We start from the raw sequence: 22,439 nt of genomic DNA, 5'->3' as shown, positions 1-22,439 counted from the left end.
TGCCATTGTCTGACTGGGAATTCAAAGAGTATATTGGGAATACAAATACCCTCATTTCTTGCTACTGCCATATAGTGCCAGTTTCTGACTGGGAATTCAAAGAATATATTGGGGTTACGTGCACCCACAATTTTTACTACTGGTATACAGTGCCATTGTCTGATTGGGAATTCAAAGAATATATTGGGGTTATAAATACCCTCATTTCTTGCTACTGCCATATAGTGCCAGTTTCTGACTGGTAATTCAAAGAATATATTGGGGTTACGTGCACCCACAATTTTTACTACTGGTATACAGTGCCATTGTCTGACTGGGAATTCAAAGAGTATATTGGGAATACAAATACCCTCATTTCTTGCTACTGCCATATAGTGCCAGTTTCTGACTGGGAATTCAAAGAATATATTGGGGTTACGTGCACCCACAATTTTTACTACTGGTATACAGTGCCATTGTCTGACTGGGAATTCAAAGAATATATTGGGGTTATAAATACCCTCATTTCTTGCTACTGCCATATAGTGCCAGTTTCTGACTGGTAATTCAAAGAATATATTGGGGTTACGTGCACCCACAATTTTTACTACTGGTATACAGTGCCATTGTCTGACTGGGAATTCAAAGAGTATATTGGGAATACAAATACCCTCATTTCTTGCTACTGCCATATAGTGCCAGTTTCTGACTGGTAATTCAAAGAATATATTGGGGTTACGTGCACCCACAATTTTTACTACTGGTATACAGTGCCATTGTCTGACTGGGAATTCAAAGAATATATTGGGGTTATAAATACCCTCATTTCTTGCTACTGCCATATAGTGCCAGTTTCTGACTGGTAATTCAAAGAATATATTGGGGTTACGTGCACCCACAATTTTTACTACTGGTATACAGTGCCATTGTCTGACTGGGAATTCAAAGAGTATATTGGGAATACAAATACCCTCATTTCTTGCTACTGCCATATAGTGCCAGTTTCTGACTGGGAATTCAAAGAATATATTGGGGTTACGTGCACCCACAATTTTTACTACTGGTATACAGTGCCATTGTCTGACTGGGAATTCAAAGAATATATTGGGGTTATAAATACCCTCATTTCTTGCTACTGCCATATAGTGCCAGTTTCTGACTGGTAATTCAAAGAATATATTGGGGTTACGTGCACCCACAATTTTTACTACTGGTATACAGTGCCATTGTCTGACTGGGAATTCAAAGAGTATATTGGGAATACAAATACCCTCATTTCTTGCTACTGCCATATAGTGCCAGTTTCTGACTGGGAATTCAAAGAATATATTGGGGTTACGTGCACCCACAATTTTTACTACTGGTATACAGTGCCATTGTCTGACTGGGAATTCAAAGAATATATTGGGGTTATAAATACCCTCATTTCTTGCTACTGCCATATAGTGCCAGTTTCTGACTGGTAATTCAAAGAATATATTGGGGTTACGTGCACCCACAATTTTTACTACTGGTATACAGTGCCATTGTCTGACTGGGAATTCAAAGAGTATATTGGGAATACAAATACCCTCATTTCTTGCTACTGCCATATAGTGCCAGTTTCTGACTGGGAATTCAAAGAATATATTGGGGTTACGTGCACCCACAATTTTTACTACTGGTATACAGTGCCATTGTCTGACTGGGAATTCAAAGAATATATTGGGGTTATAAATACCCTCATTTCTTGCTACTGCCATATAGTGCCAGTTTCTGACTGGTAATTCAAAGAATATATTGGGGTTACGTGCACCCATAATTTTTACTACTGGTATACAGTGCCATTGTCTGACTGGGAATTCAAAGAGTATATTGGGAATACAAATACCCTCATTTCTTGCTACTGCCATATAGTGCCAGTTTCTGACTGGGAATTCAAAGAATATATTGGGGTTACGTGCACCCACAATTTTTACTACTGGTATACAGTGCCATTGTCTGACTGGGAATTCAAAGAATATATTGGGGTTATAAATACCCTCATTTCTTGCTACTGCCATATAGTGCCAGTTTCTGACTGGTAATTCAAAGAATATATTGGGGTTACGTGCACCCACAATTTTTACTACTGGTATACAGTGCCATTGTCTGACTGGGAATTCAAAGAGTATATTGGGAATACAAATACCCTCATTTCTTGCTACTGCCATATAGTGCCAGTTTCTGACTGGGAATTCAAAGAATATATTGGGGTTACGTGCACCCACAATTTTTACTACTGGTATACAGTGCCATTGTCTGACTGGGAATTCAAAGAATATATTGGGGTTATAAATACCCTCATTTCTTGCTACTGCCATATAGTGCCAGTTTCTGACTGGGAATTCAAAGAATATATTGGGGTTACGTGCACCCACAATTTTTACTACTGGTATACAGTGCCATTGTCTGACTGGGAATTCAAAGAATATATTGGGGTTATAAATACCCTCATTTCTTGCTACTGCCATATAGTGCCAGTTTCTGACTGGTAATTCAAAGAATATATTGGGGTTACGTGCACCCACAATTTTTACTACTGGTATACAGTGCCATTGTCTGACTGGGAATTCAAAGAGTATATTGGGAATACAAATACCCTCATTTCTTGCTACTGCCATATAGTGCCAGTTTCTGACTGGGAATTCAAAGAATATATTGGGGTTACGTGCACCCACAATTTTTACTACTGGTATACAGTGCCATTGTCTGACTGGGAATTTAAAGAGTATATTGGGAATACAAATACCCTCATTTCTTGCTACTGCCATATAGTGCCAGTGTCTGACTGGGAATTCAAAGAATATATTGGGGTTACGTGCACCCACAATTTTTACTACTGGTATACAGTGCCAATTTCTAACTAGGAATTCAAAATGCGCAAGGCTCCCGGAAAGGGACGTGGACGAGGCCGTGGGCGAGGTCGGGGGAATGGTTCTGGGGAGCAAGGTAGCAGTGAAGCCACAGGGCGTCCCGTGCCTACTCCTGTGGGGCAGCAAGCATTGCGCCACTCCACAGTGCCAGGGTTGCTTGCCACATTAACTAAACTGCAGGGTACAAACCTTAGTAGGCCCGAGAACCAGGAACAGGTCTTGCAATGGCTGTCAGAGAACGCTTACAGCACATTGTCCAGCAGCCAGTCAGACTCTGCCTCCTCTCCTCCTATTACCCAACAGTCTTGTCTTCCTTCCTCCCAAAATTCCGAAGCTTTACAGAACAATAACCCAAACTGTCCCTGCTCCCCAGAGCTGTTCTCCGCTCCTTTCATTGTCCCTCAACCTGCCTCTCCACGTCACGATTCCACGAACCTAACAGAGGAGCATCTGTGTCCAGATGCTCAAACACTAGAGTCTCCTCCATCTCCGTTCGATTTGGTGGTGGATGACCAGCAACCCACCCTCATCGACGATGATGTGACGCAGTTGCCGTCAGGGCATCCAGTTGACCGGCGCATTGTGCGGGAGGAGGAGATGAGACAGGAGTTGGAAGAGGAAGTGGTGGATGATGAGGACACTGACCCGACCTGGACAGGGGGGATGTCAAGCGGGGAAAGTAGTGTGGATGTTGAGGCAGGTGCAGCACCAAAAAGGGTAGCTAGAGGCAGAGGCAGAGGTCAGCAGCTTAGGCGAAGCCAGGCCACACCCGGAATCTCCCAAGATGTTCCAGTTCGTACCCAGCCCCGAAAAACTCCCACCTCGAGGGCACGTTTCTCGAAGGTGTGGAGTTTTTTCAAGGAATGCGCCGAGGACAGATATAGTGTTGTCTGCACAATTTGCCTCTCGAAATTGATTAGGGGCTCTGAGAAGAGCAACCTGTCCACCACTTCAATGCGCCGTCATTTGGAATCCAAGCACTGGAATCAGTGGCAGGCAGCAACGGCAGGACAAAGGCCGCCTGCCGTTCACGCCACTGCCACTGCCTCTGCCACTGCCTCTGCCTCTGCCACTGCCACTGCTGACTGTGCTGGCGATGCACTCCAGAGGACGAGCCAGGACACCACTTCATCTGCCTCCGCCACTTTGTTGACTTCTACCTCATCCTCCCCTGGTCCTGTCTTATCTCCTTCTCCTGCACCATCAAAGGCACCATCAGGCGTTTCTTTACAACAACCCACCATCTCTCAGACATTGGAGCGGCGGCAGAAATACACTGCTAACCACCCACACGCGCAAGCCTTGAACGCCAACATCGCTAAACTGCTGGCCCAGGAGATGTTGGCGTTCCGGCTTGTTGAAACTCCCGCCTTCCTGGACCTGATGGCAACTGCGGCACCTCGCTATGCCGTCCCTAGCCGTCACTACTTCTCCCGGTGTGCCGTCCCCGCCTTGCACCAGCACGTGTCACTCAACATCAGGCGGGCCCTTAGTTCCGCGCTTTGCACAAAGGTCCACTTGACCACCGACGCGTGGACAAGTGCATGCGGACAGGGACGCTACATTTCACTGACGGCACACTGGGTGAATGTAGTTGAGGCTGGGACTGCTTCCCAAACTGGCCCGGTGTACCTCGTCTCCCCGCCTAACATTCCTGGCAGGGACACGAGAAGAACACCCCCCTCCTCCTCCTCCTCTACCGCCTCCTCCTCCGCCACCGCCTCCTCCTCCGCCACCGCCTCCTCCTCCGCTGTTAGATTGACCCCAGCTACGAGTTGGAAACGTTGCAGCACTGGCGTTGGTAGACGTCAGCAGGCTGTGCTGAAGCTGATCAGCTTGGGGGACAGACAGCACACTGCCTCCGAGGTGAGGGATGCCCTCCTCGATGAGACGGCAATATGGTTTGAGCCGCTGCACCTGGGCCCAGGCATGGTCGTTTGTGATAACGGCCGGAACCTGGTAGCAGCTCTGGAGCTTGCCGGACTCCAACATGTTCCATGCCTGGCCCACGTCTTCAACCTAGTGGTGCAACGTTTCCTAAAGAGCTACCCCAATGTTCCAGAGCTACTGGTGAAAGTGCGGCGCATGTGCGCCCACTTTCGCAAGTCGACAGTAGCCGCTGCTAGCTTAAAATCTCTCCAGCAACGCCTGCATGTGCCACAACACCGGCTTTTGTGCGACGTCCCCACACGCTGGAACTCAACGTTTCAGATGTTGAATAGAGTGGTTGAGCAGCAGAGACCTTTGATGGAATACCAGCTACAAAACCCTAGGGTGCCACAAAGTCAGCTGCCTCAGTTTCACATCCATGAGTGGCCATGGATGAGAGACCTTTGTGACATCCTACGGGTCTTTGAGGAGTCCACAAGGAGGGTGAGCTCTGAGGATGCGATGGTGAGCCTTACAATCCCGCTCTTGTGTGTTCTGAGAGAATCCCTGATTGACATCAGGGATAACTCAGATCACACAGAGGAGTTAGGGATAGCATCCGATCCGTCACAGCTGGAGAGTAGGTCCACACATCTGTCCGCTTCACTGCGTTTAATGGAGGAGGAGGAGGAGGAGGAAGAAGAGTTGTCCGATGATGTGATGGTGATACAGGAGGCTTCCGGGCAACTTCGAATCGTCCCATTGTTGCAGCGCGGATGGGTAGACATGGAGGATGAGGAGGAAATGGAGATTGAACTTTCCGGTGGGGCCAGAGGAGTCATGCCAACTAACACTGTGGCAGACATGGCTGAGTTCATGTTGGGGTGCTTTACAACCGACAAGCGTATTGTCAAAATCATGGAGGACAACCAGTACTGGATCTTTGCTATCCTTGACCCCCGGTATAAAAACAACATCTCGTCTTTTATTCCGGTAGAGGGGAGGGCCAATCGCATCAATGCTTGCCACAGGCAATTGGTGCAGAATATGATGGAGATGTTTCCAGCATGTGAAGTTGGCGGCAGGGAGGGCAGTTCCTCCAGTAGGCAACCAAGTTCTCACCGGTCCACACAAACGAGGGGCACACTGTCTAAGGTCTGGGACACCTTGATGGCACCCCCTCGCCAAAGTGCCGCCACGGAGGGTCCTAGTGTCACCAGGCGTGAGAAGTATAGGCGCATGTTGCGGGAATACCTTTCCGACCACAGCCCTGTCCTCTCCGACCCCTCTGCGCCCTACACGTATTGGGTGTCGAAGTTGGACCTGTGGCTTGAACTTGCCCTATATGCCTTGGAGGTGCTGTCCTGTCCTGCCGCCAGCGTCCTATCTGAGAGGGTGTTCAGTGCAGCCGGTGGCATCATCACTGACAAGCGCACCCGTCTGTCAGCTGAGAGTGCCGACCGGCTCACTTTGATAAAAATGAACCACCACTGGATAGAGCCTTCATTTTTGTGCCCACCTGTGTAAAGCACCCCAACATGAAACTCCATGTCTGTACTCAACCTCTCCAATTCCTCCGCATCCTCATACTCATCCACCATAAGCGTTGCACAATTCTGCTAATACTAGGCTCCCTCCAACATGATTTCCCCCAACTCTGCTGGTTAGAGGCTCCCTCCACCCTGATTTCCACCAACTCTGCTGGTTAGAGGCTCCCTCCACCCTGCTTTCCCACAACTCTGCTGGTTAGAGGCTCCTTCCACCATGAATTTGCCAAAACTGGGCTGTTTAGAGGCTCCCTCCACCATGAATTGGTCCAAACTGGGCTGGTTAGAGGCTCCCTCCACCATTAATTGGTCCAAACTGGGCTGGTTAGAGGCTCCCTCCACCATGAATTTGCCCAAACTGGGCTGTTTAGAGGCTCCCTCCACCATGAATTTGCCCAAACTGGGCTGTTTAGAGGCTCCCTCCACCATGAATTGGTCCAAACTGGGTTTTTTAGAGGCTCCCTTCACCATGAATTGGTCCAAACTGGGCTGGTTAGAGGCTCCCTCCACCATGAATTGATCCAAACTGGGGTGGTTAGAGGCTCCCTCCACCATTAATTGGTCCAAACTGGGCTGGTTAGAGGCTCCCTCCACCATTAATTGGTCCAAACTGGGCTGGTTAGAGGCTCCCTCCACCATTAATTGGTCCAAACTGGGCTGGTTAGAGGCTCCCTCCACCATGAATTTGCCCAAACTGGGCTGTTTAGAGGCTCCCTCCACCATGAATTTGCCCAAACTGGGCTGGTTAGAGGCTCCCTCCACCATGAATTGGTCCAAACTGGGGTTTTTAGAGGCTCCCTCCACCATGAATTGGTCCAAACTTGGCTGTTTAGAGGCTCCCTCCACCATTAATTGGTCCAAACTGGGCTGGTTAGAGGCTCCCTCCACCATGAATTGGTCCAAACTGGGTTTTTTAGAGGCTCCCTCCACCATGAATTTGCCCAAACTGGGCTGTTTAGAGGCTCCCTCCACCATGAATTTGCCCAAACTGGGCTGGTTAGAGGCTCCCTCCACCATGAATTGGTCCAAACTGGGGTTTTTAGAGGCTCCCTCCACCATGAATTGGTCCAAACTTGGCTGTTTAGAGGCTCCCTCCACCATGAATTGGTCCAAACTGGGGTGGTTAGAGGCTCCCTCCACCATTAATTGGTCCAAACTGGGCTGGTTAGAGGCTCCCTCCACCATTAATTGGTCCAAACTGGGCTGGTTAGAGGCTCCCTCCACCATGAATTGGTCCAAACTGGGTTTTTTAGAGGCTCCCTCCACCATGAATTTGCCCAAACTGGGCTGTTTAGAGGCTCCCTCCACCATGAATTGGTCCAAACTGGGCTGGTTAGAGGCTCCCTCCACCATGAATTTCCCAAAACTTGGCTGTTTAGAGGCTCCCTCCACCATTAATTGGTCCAAACTGGGCTGGTTAGAGGCTCCCTCCACCATGAATTGGTCCAAACTGGGGTTTTTAGAGGCTCCCTCCACCATGAATTGGTCCAAACTTGGCTGTTTAGAGGCTCCCTCCACCATGAATTGGTCCAAACTGGGGTGGTTAGAGGCTCCCTCCACCATTAATTGGTCCAAACTGGGCTGGTTAGAGGCTCCCTCCACCATTAATTGGTCCAAACTGGGCTGGTTAGAGGCTCCCTCCACCATGAATTTGCCCAAACTGGGCTGTTTAGAGGCTCCCTCCACCATGAATTTGCCCAAACTGGGCTGGTTAGAGGCTCCCTCCACCATGAATTGGTCCAAACGGGTTTTTAGAGGCTCCCTTCACCATGAATTGGTCCAAACTTGGCTGTTTAGAGGCTCCCTCCACCATGAATTGGTCCAAACTGGGTTTTTTAGAGGCTCCCTCCACCATGAATTTGCCCAAACTGGGCTGTTTAGAGGCTCCCTCCACCATGAATTTGCCCAAACTGGGCTGGTTAGAGGCTCCCTCCACCATGAATTGGTCCAAACTGGGGTTTTTAGAGGCTCCCTCCACCATGAATTGGTCCAAACTTGGCTGTTTAGAGGCTCCCTCCACCATGAATTGGTCCAAACTGGGGTGGTTAGAGGCTCCCTCCACCATTAATTGGTCCAAACTGGGCTGGTTAGAGGCTCCCTCCACCATTAATTGGTCCAAACTGGGCTGGTTAGAGGCTCCCTCCACCATGAATTGGTCCAAACTGGGTTTTTTAGAGGCTCCCTCCACCATGAATTTGCCCAAACTGGGCTGTTTAGAGGCTCCCTCCACCATGAATTGGTCCAAACTGGGCTGGTTAGAGGCTCCCTCCACCATGAATTTCCCAAAACTTGGCTGTTTAGAGGCTCCCTCCACCATTAATTGGTCCAAACTGGGCTGGTTAGAGGCTCCCTCCACCATGAATTGGTCCAAACTGGGGTTTTTAGAGGCTCCCTCCACCATGAATTGGTCCAAACTTGGCTGTTTAGAGGCTCCCTCCACCATGAATTGGTCCAAACTGGGGTGGTTAGAGGCTCCCTCCACCATTAATTGGTCCAAACTGGGCTGGTTAGAGGCTCCCTCCACCATTAATTGGTCCAAACTGGGCTGGTTAGAGGCTCCCTCCACCATGAATTTGCCCAAACTTGGCTGTTTAGAGGCTCCCTCCACCATGAATTTGCCCAAACTGGGCTGGTTAGAGGCTCCCTCCACCATGAATTGGTCCAAACGGGTTTTTAGAGGCTCCCTTCACCATGAATTGGTCCAAACTTGGCTGTTTAGAGGCTCCCTCCACCATGAATTGGTCCAAACTGGGGTGGTTAGAGGCTCCCTCCACCATTAATTGGTCCAAACTGGGCTGGTTAGAGGCTCCCTCCACCATTAATTGGTCCAAACTGGGCTGGTTAGAGGCTCCCTCCACCATGAATTGGTCCAAACTGGGGTTTTTAGAGGCTCCCTCCACCATGAATTGGTCCAAACTTGGCTGTTTAGAGGCTCCCTCCACCATTAATTGGTCCAAACTGGGCTGGTTAGAGGCTCCCTCCACCATGAATTGGTCCAAACTGGGTTTTTTAGAGGCTCCCTCCACCATGAATTTGCCCAAACTGGGCTGTTTAGAGGCTCCCTCCACCATGAATTGGTCCAAACTGGGTTTTTTAGAGGCTCCCTCCACCATGAATTGGTCCAAACTGGGCTGGTTAGAGGCTCCCTCCACCATGAATTGGTCCAAACTGGGGTGGTTAGAGGCTCCCTCCACCATTAATTGGTCCAAACTGGGCTGGTTAGAGGCTCCCTCCACCATGAATTGGTCCAAACTGGGCTGGTTAGAGGCTCCCTCCACCATTAATTGGTCCAAACTGGGCTGGTTAGAGGCTCCCTCCACCATGAATTTGCCCAAACTGGGCTGTTTAGAGGCTCCCTCCACCATGAATTTGCCCAAACTGGGCTGGTTAGAGGCTCCCTCCACCATGAATTGGTCCAAACTGGGGTTTTTAGAGGCTCCCTCCACCATGAATTGGTCCAAACTTGGCTGTTTAGAGGCTCCCTCCACCATTAATTGGTCCAAACTGGGCTGGTTAGAGGCTCCCTCCACCATGAATTGGTCCAAACTGGGTTTTTTAGAGGCTCCATCCACCATGAATTTGCCCAAACTGGGCTGTTTAGAGGCTCCCTCCACCATGAATTGGTCCAAACTGGGGTGGTTAGAGGCTCCCTCCACCATTAATTGGTCCAAACTGGGCTGGTTAGAGGCTCCCTCCACCATTAATTGGTCCAAACTGGGCTGGTTAGAGGCTCCCTCCACCATGAATTGGTCCAAACTGGGGTTTTTAGAGGCTCCCTCCACCATGAATTGGTCCAAACTTGGCTGTTTAGAGGCTCCCTCCACCATTAATTGGTCCAAACTGGGCTGGTTAGAGGCTCCCTCCACCATGAATTGGTCCAAACTGGGTTTTTTAGAGGCTCCCTCCACCATGAATTTGCCCAAACTGGGCTGTTTAGAGGCTCCCTCCACCATGAATTGGTCCAAACTGGGGTGGTTAGAGGCTCCCTCCACCATTAATTGGTCCAAACTGGGCTGGTTAGAGGCTCCCTCCACCATTAATTGGTCCAAACTGGGCTGGTTAGAGGCTCCCTCCACCATGAATTGGTCCAAACTGGGGTTTTTAGAGGCTCCCTCCACCATGAATTGGTCCAAACTTGGCTGTTTAGAGGCTCCCTCCACCATTAATTGGTCCAAACTGGGCTGGTTAGAGGCTCCCTCCACCATGAATTGGTCCAAACTGGGTTTTTTAGAGGCTCCCTCCACCATGAATTTGCCCAAACTGGGCTGTTTAGAGGCTCCCTCCACCATGAATTGGTCCAAACTGGGTTTTTTAGAGGCTCCCTCCACCATGAATTGGTCCAAACTGGGCTGGTTAGAGGCTCCCTCCACCATGAATTGGTCCAAACTGGGGTGGTTAGAGGCTCCCTCCACCATTAATTGGTCCAAACTGGGCTGGTTAGAGGCTCCCTCCACCATTAATTGGTCCAAACTGTGCTGGTTAGAGGCTCCCTCCACCATTAATTGGTCCAAACTGGGCTGGTTAGAGGCTCCCTCCACCATGAATTTGCCCAAACTGGGCTGTTTAGAGGCTCCCTCCACCATGAATTTGCCCAAACTGGGCTGGTTAGAGGCTCCCTCCACCATGAATTGGTCCAAACTGGGGTTTTTAGAGGCTCCCTCCACCATGAATTGGTCCAAACTTGGCTGTTTAGAGGCTCCCTCCACCATTAATTGGTCCAAACTGGGCTGGTTAGAGGCTCCCTCCACCATGAATTGGTCCAAACTGGGTTTTTTAGAGGCTCCCTCCACCATGAATTTGCCCAAACTGGGCTGTTTAGAGGCTCCCTCCACCATGAATTGGTCCAAACTGGGGTGGTTAGAGGCTCCCTCCACCATTAATTGGTCCAAACTGGGCTGGTTAGAGGCTCCCTCCACCATTAATTGGTCCAAACTGGGCTGGTTAGAGGCTCCCTCCACCATGAATTTGCCCAAACTGGGCTGGTTAGAGGCTCCCTCCACCATGAATTGGTCCAAACTGGGTTTTTTAGAGGCTCCCTCCACCATGAATTTGCCCAAACTGGGCTGGTTAGAGGCTCCCTCCACCATGAATTGGTCCAAACTGGGGTTTTTAGAGGCTCCCTCCACCATGAATTTGCCCAAACTGGGCTGTTTAGAGGCTCCCTCCACCATGAATTGGTCCAAACTGGGTTTTTTAGAGGCTCCCTCCACCATGAATTGGTCCAAACTGGGCTGGTTAGAGGCTCCCTCCACCATGAATTGGTCCAAACTGGGGTGGTTAGAGGCTCCCTCCACCATTAATTGGTCCAAACTGGGCTGGTTAGAGGCTCCCTCCACCATTAATTGGTCCAAACTGGGCTGGTTAGAGGCTCCCTCCACCATGAATTTGCCCAAACTGGGCTGTTTAGAGGCTCCCTCCACCATGAATTTGCCCAAACTGGGCTGGTTAGAGGCTCCCTCCACCATGAATTGGTCCAAACTGGGGTTTTTAGAGGCTCCCTCCACCATGAATTGGTCCAAACTTGGCTGTTTAGAGGCTCCCTCCACCATTAATTGGTCCAAACTGGGCTGGTTAGAGGCTCCCTCCACCATGAATTGGTCCAAACTGGGTTTTTTAGAGGCTCCCTCCACCATGAATTTGCCCAAACTGGGCTGTTTAGAGGCTCCCTCCACCATGAATTGGTCCAAACTGGGGTGGTTAGAGGCTCCCTCCACCATTAATTGGTCCAAACTGGGCTGGTTAGAGGCTCCCTCCACCATTAATTGGTCCAAACTGGGCTGGTTAGAGGCTCCCTCCACCATGAATTTGCCCAAACTGGGCTGGTTAGAGGCTCCCTCCACCATGAATTGGTCCAAACTGGGTTTTTTAGAGGCTCCCTCCACCATGAATTTGCCCAAACTGGGCTGGTTAGAGGCTCCCTCCACCATGAATTGGTCCAAACTGGGGTTTTTAGAGGCTCCCTCCACCATGAATTTGCCCAAATTCTGCTGGTTAGAGGCTCAATCCACCCTGATTTTCAAAACAAATGTTGGTGCCAACCTCAACTTACTACAAGGGCCAAATTCACTGCTGGTGACAAGCTCTCCTCACTGCAAGTGCCAAATACACATGTTTCAAGGTGTTTTCCTACTGTCAGAGAGGTGATATTGAGTGTGTAAAGTGTGTAGTTGTTAGGCTGTGATGTTGGGGTAATAGAGGGTCTTTGGTGTGTTAGATGCCCCCAGACATGCTTCCCCTGCTGTCCCAGTGTCATTCCAGAGGTGTTGGCATCATTTCCTGGGGTGTCATAGTGGACTTGGTGACCCTCCAGACACGGATTTGGGTTTCCCCCTTAACGAGTATCTGTTCCCCATAGACTATAATGGGGTTCGAAACCCGTTCGAACACACGAACATTGAGCGGCTGTTCGAATCGAATTTCGAACCTCGAACATTTTAGTGTTCGCTCATCTCTAATAATAACCTAATACAGCATAATCTTAAATAGTAAGTGTTCGTATTGGGAAATTATCAGCAGAAGCTAAATTGCCTTTTATGAATTACAATTTTAATGATTCCATTTCTCATTTAATTTCTAGTGGCAGAATAGGCCTCTTGAATATATCATTCTGAAATAATGTGACATATTAATTTATTTCCGAGTATTATTCACTGGATATACCACAAGTTCCTAAAAGATAGGGGTCACACCTCTGTAACTACCTTCTATTAACAACATGGTGGTCCCCTGTTTTAACTGACCAACCATGATTTCTATATTTAATTGTATGGGAGTTATAAAAAAAAGTGCCATTTCCAGATTCATTGTGTGCTGATGCTGACACACTGTGCTTCAACTCATAGGGATCAGGAGACCTCTGTTTCTCCATTAGGTGAGGGTCCCACAAGTGATTTTGCCATAAATATGGTAGTGAGACCCTTTTTAAGACTTCTAAGTCATTTACTTACAGTATGTTGACCAATTAAATGCATCGTAAAGCTAGTCATACACTAGATATTTTCCCAGACTACCCATACACACCCATACAAGACTTGGAGGTGCATACATGCTGTGCTAGGAGAGGTATAGAAGCCACTGTAAGACTCCTCCAGCAGTGACTTATCTTCCTTGAAACAAAAGGATTGCACAAGTTGAAATCCAGCTGGCTGATCCTTTTCTCCTTTGGCATCTGTGGTTAGGAAAAAGTCTGGAGGCCTTCATACACACTAGAAGCTTTACCGAAATATGTAAAATTGGGGCCTTATTGAAAAATTTGGCTACAAAAGTTCACATACCCTTTAACTAGCATTTCCCATTGAACAAATGGGGGGGGGGAAGTGAGGCAGAGGGTCTGTCTTAGCTAATACTTCTCGATGAGATGATTTTAGCTATGACCAGTATTTACATATTTACAAAGCAAAACAGATCAAGTGGATATTGTGGATATTTGAGTGTCTAACAAGTTTTAATAACTTGAATATATTGCAAATAGTATGTACAGGTTCATGCTGAACTTTAGTGAAATACTGTATAGTATTCTGACTGCTGTACCTATTCTTCACTGGCATATACCTTTAACTCATTATCTTCAGAAGCGGTTTTTCACTTATTTACCAATATTTTAAACAGGAGAATTCACCTGTGTCAGTAGTTCATCTTTCTGCATCAGCAGGTTTTCATATTCATATAGTTGATGCTGTTAATATATTACAGTAAAACGATTGTCACCATGTACAGTGTTCCTATTGAAGAATGCAACAATCCACTTTGATAACATCTACTTACAAGTATCTTGGCGTTTTCCGCTCTGACACTATCTAGCTTTTCTTTAACTTTCTCATTCTCAGAGAGAAGCCTATCATTCTGTATGACAGATATTAATAAAATTAATAATTCATTTTAAAAAAAAAAATGCACCACCTATTTCAGAGATACAAAACTAAGCACTATTACTCATCTCAAAGTCAGCAGCAGCGACTTTCTTTTCTCTTTAATACAGAAGTGGGTGCTTCCATTAGTTGTCCCAGGTTGGACCATGTCTTTTATGGGGAATGGGCCTATGGAGAATTCAGAATACTGAGTGGTCTGGACCAGAGCACTTTATTCTTAGTTAGAGTTAACCTAATGGTTGGTTATTACACATGGAATGTATAGTACTTAGTGACAATGTAAAATAAAATCCTCTCAGTTAATGAGGTGGGTAGTGGGGATGGGTGAACCAATTAATTTAGAACTGGCTTCGACCCAATATTTCCAAAAGTTTTGGGTTCACCTGAAACGTTTGGGGTTCATCACCCACAAAACTCCTCAAACCCCAGAGTGTAAGTGGAGGTCTAAGGGTGGTTAAGGAAAATAGCAAGCGCTTTTATTCATATTACTTCACCTCTCCTGGATGGATGGCACTCCCCCAACCCCTGGTATCCTAGTTTGGCCTTTACCATCTCTCTGTCTTATGTCACGTGCACCAGGCTTCACACTGAGGCCTGTGACCCCAGGTTGCATAATGTCATTCAGAGGCCTTAAAAGGATTCCGGGGACAACTGGATGGTGCAAAGATGATCAAGAGATATGAGGAAAGATATGGAGTAGGGTATAAGTGTTATCTTCACCTCATCTTATTAAACAATAGAGAGTATAATAATAGCACTTCCTATAGCAGTTCTATATGGTGGGGGGGGGGGGGGGGAGCAGACCTCATGAATATTTGCAAAATAATTCTTGTGAGGTTGACCCATCTCTAGAGGTTAGAAACAAATTCATTGACTTGGAGAAGGTGCAATCTTTGGCATTGAAGTGAATGTAGCCTTATGTTATTATTGATAGATTGTGTACGATTATACTTTACAGTATATTGTTATTTTTTACTTTTTTAATAAAAAGAGATCTAGCACTGCACAAAGTGCCTCTATAATGAAGAACTGTGTACGTTTTCATTACCTCCTCCTGTAAACGCTGGTGCTGACTATTTAATAAAACTTCATCCTTTTCCTGTAGATATAAATAAACAAACAATGAATAAAACCAAATAAATAAAAATTGTCATTAATTTATAAAGAAGTAATACCATCACACATGATATCCCGTAAGTGTCTGGTGTAGTCCCTTCTCTAGAATGAGGGATCGGGTCGTGGAGTGCAAGCACCTGCACTTATCAGATTTTTATGCCATAACCTATCGAACAGTCTGTTTTTGCTGTCTAAACACAGTGCTTTTTACACAATATTAAAGGTGTTGGCCACTTTCAGACCAATATTGACAACCAAATGTACAATAAAAAGATTTTCCAATATACTTTCCGTATCAATTCCTCACAGTTTTCTAGATTTCTGCTTGCTGTCATTCATTCTGTTACTTCTAGAGGATAAAACTCTGACTATGGTCATGTGATTTACGGTCCATGGTCATGTGATGAGTACACAGGTGCACAGCTCATTATAGTCACAGCACAGTAATCAGACATCTGCCTGGTAATCAGCTGTGCACCTGTGTGACATCACATGACCATGGACCGTAAATCACATGACCACGGTCAGAGTTTTACCCACTAGAAGTAACAGAATGTATGACAGCAAGCCGAAATCTAGAAAGCTGTGAGGAATTGATACAGAAAGTATATTGGAAAATTATATATCTTTTTATTGTACATTTGTTTGTCAATATTGGTCTGAAAGTGGCCAACCCCTTTAATGTTCCTTTCTATATTTAGTCCAGTATAATAAATCGCTTACACGTATTCTACTTTATGACTGAGACCTACTTATAAGCTAGAAACACATTAGCAATTGTCATATGTTTTAAACTGTTTGATGTGTCTATGCTTAAAATAAAAGACTTCACTGAAGGAGTAATACAGAGTTAAAATGTAAATTTTACTTAGTTTTTAATTAAAAATGGGTAGCTCAGTATTGTAAAAAGTAAATATCAATGGTATGCACCAGCAGGGAATAGACAGCATAGTCTCAATGTTTGAAGGCTTTTGTTTACAAATATATAGATGTGATGTCTAGAGATGAGCGAACACTGTTCGATCAAATACATATTCGATCGAATATCAGGCCGTTCGGGGTATTCGATTGGAACCAAATACCATGAGGCAAATGCAGTAAGAATTCGTATCCCCTCCCACCTTCCCTGGCGCTTTTTTTGCATCAATAACTGCGCAGGGGAGGTGGGACAGGAACTACGACAACAGAGGCATCGAAAAAAAATTGGAAAAAGTAATTGGCTGGCTAAATCAAGTGACCTCCAATTTATACGAATGGTGGATTTAACATTTGATTAATTTGAGACTGTGAACTATGTGACTGTGGGACAGGGATAGATGTACAGGCAGGGTTAGCTAGGGATTACCTTTATTTAGGTGGGAATGTCAGTCACCCAGCTCTTTGGGGCTCTATCTGGTCGGGATCCCTGTCAGCTTGCGATATGCGCGAGCTGACTTTTTCCCATAGGAATGCATTGACCAGCGTTGATTGGCCGAATGCCATATAGAGTACAGCATTCGGCCAATCAATGCTGGTTCTGCCGGAGGAGGCAGAGTCTAAGATCAGTCCACAGCAGTTTCCATTGTGGTCCCGATCTCAGATGTAGCAGTGCTGACACAGCTCTGCTACACGGAGAAGCAGCAGAGCTCAGCACAAACAGATATGTAGCAAAGCTGAGTGTGCAGCAGGGTTCAGCGCACACTCAGCACTGCTACATCTGAGATGCAGCAAAGCTGAGTGTGCAGCAGGGTTCAACACACACTCAGCTCTGCTGCATCTGAGATGTAACAGTACTGAGTGTGCCTTGAACCCTGCTGCACACTCAGCCATGCTGGATCTCCAATGTAGCAGTGCTGAGTGTGCGTTGAACCCTACATCTCCGGTGTAGCAGTGCCGGCCGTGCGCTCAGCTTGGCTGCATCTCCGGAGTACTCAAGCTCAGCGCTCGGCCAGCTCTGCTTCATCTCCGACGTAGCAGTGCTGGCCATGTGCTCAGCTCGGTTGCATCTCCGGAGTAGCCGAGCTTAGCGCAAAGCCAGCTCTGCTTCATCTCCGATGTAGCAGTGCTGGCTGTGCGGTTAGCTCGACTGCATCTCCGGAGTAGCCGAGCTCAGCGCACGGCCAGTTCTGCTTCATCTCCGATGTAGCAGTGCTGGCCGTGCGCTCAGCTCAGATGCATCTCTGGAGTAGCCAAGCACACGGCCAGCTCTGCTACATCTTGGCATAGGAATGCATTGACCAGCGTTGATTGGCCGAATGCCATACAGAGTATAGTATTCGGCCAATCAACACTGAGTCTGCCAGTGGAGGCGGAGTCTAAGATCGGTCCACAGCAGTCTCCATTCTGGTCCGATATTAGACTCCGCCTCCTCACAGACGAGCCTCTGGCAGAACCAGCATTGATTGGCCGAATACTGTACTCTGTATGGCAATGGATTCCTATGGGAAAAAGTCAGATCCCTCATATTGCAAGCTGACAGGGATCCCGAAATAATACAGTGACTTGGGAATGTTAGATGCCCCCAGACATGCTTCCCCTGCTGTCCCAGTTGCATTCCAGGGTGTTGACATAATTGACAAGTGGGCTTGGTGACCCTCCTGAGTCGAATGGTGGGATCCCCTGAAACAAAGCATTTTTCCCCATAGACTACAATGGGGTTCGATATTCGTTCGAATAGTCGAATATTGAGCGGCTATTCGAAACGAATATCGAATACTTTACTGTTCGCTCATCTCTAGTGATGTCTTAAGCCATCATTAAGAGTACACTTATATTTTCTGTACTCTTTTGAGGATGTAGTTCATATGCTGGAGTTGATGTAGTTTTAGATAAGAGAACCACCCTTATCAGGCCCTAGTCCCTTCTACTCCCCAGTTCCCCACAGATCTCTGACAAATGAATAGCACAGTGCACATCTTAATCCTAGAAACCCATATACAGCAGGATACAGCAGAAAATTGCAGTGAGAACTGTATTTCCCAGTACCCTAGTACAATTCAAGTTCAGTTAAGTTAGATGGTCGCCGAGCATGGACAGCCCGCTTCAAATCATCCCACAGATGTTCAATGATATTCAGGTCTGGGGACTGGGATGGCCATTCCAGAACATTGTAATTGTTCCTCTGCATGAATGCCTGAGTTGATTTGGAGAAGTGTTTTGGATCATTGTCTTGCTGAAATATCCATCCCCGGCGTAACTTCAACTTCGTCACTGATTCTTGAACATTATTCTCAAGAATCTGCTGATACTGAGTGGAATCCATGCGACCCTCAACTTTAACAAGATTCCCGATGCCGGCATTGGCCACACAGCCCCAAAGCATGATGGAACCTCCACCAAATTTTACAGTGGGTAGCAAGTGTTTTTCTTGGAATGCTGTTTCTTTTTGGACGCCATGCATAACGCCTTTTTTTTATAACCAAACAACTCAATCTTTGTTTCCAAAATGAAGTTGGCTTGTCCAAATGTGCTTTTGCATACCTCAGGCGACTCTGTTTGTGGCGTGCTTGCAGAAACGGCTTCTTTCTCATCACTCTCCCATACAGCTTCTCCTTGTGCAAAGTGCGCTGTATTGCTGACTGATGCACAGTGACACCATCTGCAGCAAGATGATGCTGCAGCTCTTTGGAGGTGGTCTGTGGATTGTCCTTGACTGTTCTCACCATTCTTCTTCTCTGCCTTTCTGATATTTTTCTTGGCCTGCCACTTCTGGGCTTAACAAGAACTGTCCCTGTGGTCTTCCATTTCCTTACTATGTTCCTCACAGTGGAAACTGACAGGTTAAATCTCTGAGACAACGTTTTGTATCCTTCCCCTGAACAACTATGTTGAACAATCTTTGTTTTCAGATCATTTGAGAGCGGGCTGTCCATGTTCGGCGACCATCTAACTTAACTGAACTTGAATTGTTTTGTAGAAAGAAATGGTCCAAAATACCTTCATCCAGGATCCAGGAACTGATTAAAAGCTACAGGAAGCAACTAGAGGCTGTTATCTTTGCAAAAGGAGGATGTACTAAATATTAATGTCACTTTTCTGTTGAGGTGCCCATATTTTTGCACCGGTCAAATTTTGGTTAAATGCATATTGCGCATTTTCTGTTAGTACAATAAACCTCATTTCAATCCTGAAATATTACTGTGTCCATCAGTTATTAGATATATCAAACTGAAATGGCTGTTGCAAACACCAAAATATTTAGAACTAAAAATGATTAAGATTAATAGGGGTGCCCAAACTTTTTCATAGGACTGTATATCTTTCATGGACAGGCAAGCTACAATTCCATTACGTCACCTAGAAGTTGTGGTAAAATTGTGCAGTTATTGCACCTTAGAAACAACTTTGTTACAAACAACCTTGCTACTGTTGTAAGAAATTCATTAGTGACTTCCAACTTTTTTTAAGGTAAATACAGAATTTTTGGCATCATGGAAATAATTCAATAATTTTATTACTTTTACATCATTATTACCGTAATTTCATTTTTTTTTCCACTTAACGTTTTTAATGAATTTTTTCAGCATTGAAAAAGAACACATTAATATATTTTTCACATAATTTGCATATGTTAATTAGAACATACACTTTTAATAGTGAACAATAACTATATCAAAGTGCAATATGCATGAAAAGATATATCAGTACATTTAATGATGTTAGTGCATGGAATAAGAGTGTGAGCTTTCAACACCATCCATAAAACCCATATATATAAAACATGTGACAGGCAAAGTGCTGTAGTCCCTCTATATCAGCCCCAGATTCCTGACCTATGTGTGGTCCAGTGCGGGTCTGGAATAGGTTTCAGCCCCTGGTGTGGGTCCTGAGGCTTGTTACTGGCCCATAAAAGGTTGCAGATCCAGGAAGTGAGGAGGAGGCTGGGTCTGTCCTGTAACCCTGAGTCCGGTGAGACAAATATTGAGCTTGTTTTTTTGTGTGGCTGTTAGTAAGCCACACGTATAGTTAGGTCAGTCATTACTTCTGCTTAGTTAAACACTTGGACGAGCAGGAATTTGTTTTATTTTTGCCTGAAATTAAGGCTGTATTTTGTTTTTGCTCATTTGTGCCTGAAGTGAAGGTTATTTATTTTTCTGTTTTTCTAAATAAACCTGTTTGTTGCATATTTTGTGTCCCTGTTTTGATTGTTTGGGTCTGTACCACTGCTGTTACCTTCCCCACATTATATATATCCGCATCCAAAGCCGAGAAGGAATTTGAGAGGCCTCCACTCATTGAATGAGGTCAATAAACCTTATTGTGCATTCTAGGGTATGTCAGCCAGCCACAAACCTTACTTGGTCCAGTTTAACCAGAGTAGGCAAAAAATGGAGATTGAGCGGAAGTTAGTCAAGGTAGTGGGGTCTTTCCCCAGTTTTTGTAAGGTCTGAATGGTTGCTTCCAACATTTCAGATGGGAAGTGTCCCTCCTGTGCAGCCTTGTTAAAGGAGGAAGTAAGGTGAGTGTAACATCTCTGCCTGTTCGGGCCTCTGCGCCACCCTCTGCTCGCATGCTGCGGCGCAGGAGGCGGGTGCAGTTTGATAATCTGCTTAAAGTTTTTAGTCGCACTGTGTGAACTCAGCTCTAGTTCTGTGATTGCATTTGCACCACACCCGTCTTCTGCCAATGTTGCCTCTGTCCATTAAGTGTTTGATTTTGTCTTGCCTGTGATTGACAGCTTTCCTTTCTATCAGGTTCAGGGCGGGTCCTTCCTCCCCTATTTAGTCTTGGCTCACAGTCACACTGGTGCCGGTTATTGCCTCTTGCTTTCTGGTATCTCTTGCTGTTAAATCACTTGTATTCTAATCCTTGACCCTTGGCTTCCCTACTGACAATTCTTTTGGACTCTGATTTGGCACTGCATCGCTCTCCTGTTACCGAACCCTGGCTAGCTGACCTCCCTTTGTTGTTGTTTGTCTTGTCTGCGTTTTGTGTTTCACGTATTCAGGGAGGGACTATCTTCGTGATTGTCGCCTATTACCTAGGATAGGGTCTGGCAATAGGAAGGGAAAGTGGGGGGCTTCAGCTTAGGGCTCACTGTCTCTTGTGCCCCATCCCAGGGTTTAAACAGTTACTGGGAATTGCTGTCCTAGCAATTCCCTTACAGTGAGGTGCTAAAATAGCTGAGAACTGTCTACAATAATTTGTAAAGCTGTCAGGCCCAGGAGCTTTATGTAGCTTCAAAGACAAAACGGTTGCTATAATTAACTGGGTCACAAAGGAAGCTGAGAAAGCTTTTAGTCTACTTTGAGGTATGTTTTAAAAAATTTTTTTCGATATCTACATGAGAAGGTTGTGGAGTCATGTGGTCCTTAAAGGGGTTTTCCTGGCAGAAAATCTTTTTTTTTTATAAAGGTCTATTAGTGCTTGTGATGAGTTAATAAATGCACCCATATACCTTTAGCAGTGTTTGGAGTCATTTATGGGTGTCTCTGGTTGCTGCTGCATCCTCTGTGTTTGTTTACATGGCAATAGCTTATATAAGGATTGTGAGGAAGGTAGCTCTGTAGGAGCACTGGTGTGGACTCAATCAGAGATAGGGACACAAATTTTTCAACAAAAACTGGTTTATATAAAAAAAACAGCAAAATAAACAAACCTTTACTTCAAGCACAAGATAAGCAAAATAAAATACATCCTTAACTTTAGGCAAAAGAGCAACACAAAACCTGCTCATCTGAGTGCTAACTAAACAGAAAATACTAACTGTATGTGTGGCTTACTACCAGCGGCATGAATCAACCAAAACAACACTGAGACGTAACACAATTCTCACAGTGTCATGACAAACCAAGCCACTTCCTCTCCTCCTAGGAGTTGCCCTGAAGTGCAGGCTCTGCAGCCTTTTATGGTCCAGTAATGAGCCTATGTCGCACACCTGAGCTGCAGCTTATTCAAGCTCCGCCCTGGACCACACATATGTCAGGAATCAGATGGAGATATACCGTGATGCCTGCATCCTGCATCTCACCTTCTCATAGGATTCATAAAGGCTTTTTAAATTGTTGAGGTATCTGTCTATGGTCAACTATTTTGTTGTCCCCAGAGTCCAGGAAATATGCTTTGTGAGACTTGGCATGAAACTTGTACTTTCTTTCCCTTTCAAGTTGGCATATCCAAGCGTCATAACGACTCTCTGAGAAGATAATGTCATAGAGATACATTGTGCATCTATCAAAAGTCATAGA

The sequence above is a fragment of the Leptodactylus fuscus genome, chromosome 6, assembly GCF_031893055.1.
Source record: "Leptodactylus fuscus isolate aLepFus1 chromosome 6, aLepFus1.hap2, whole genome shotgun sequence".
Classification (NCBI taxonomy): Eukaryota; Metazoa; Chordata; class Amphibia; order Anura; family Leptodactylidae; genus Leptodactylus; species Leptodactylus fuscus.
This window is presented reverse-complemented; position numbering follows the sequence as displayed.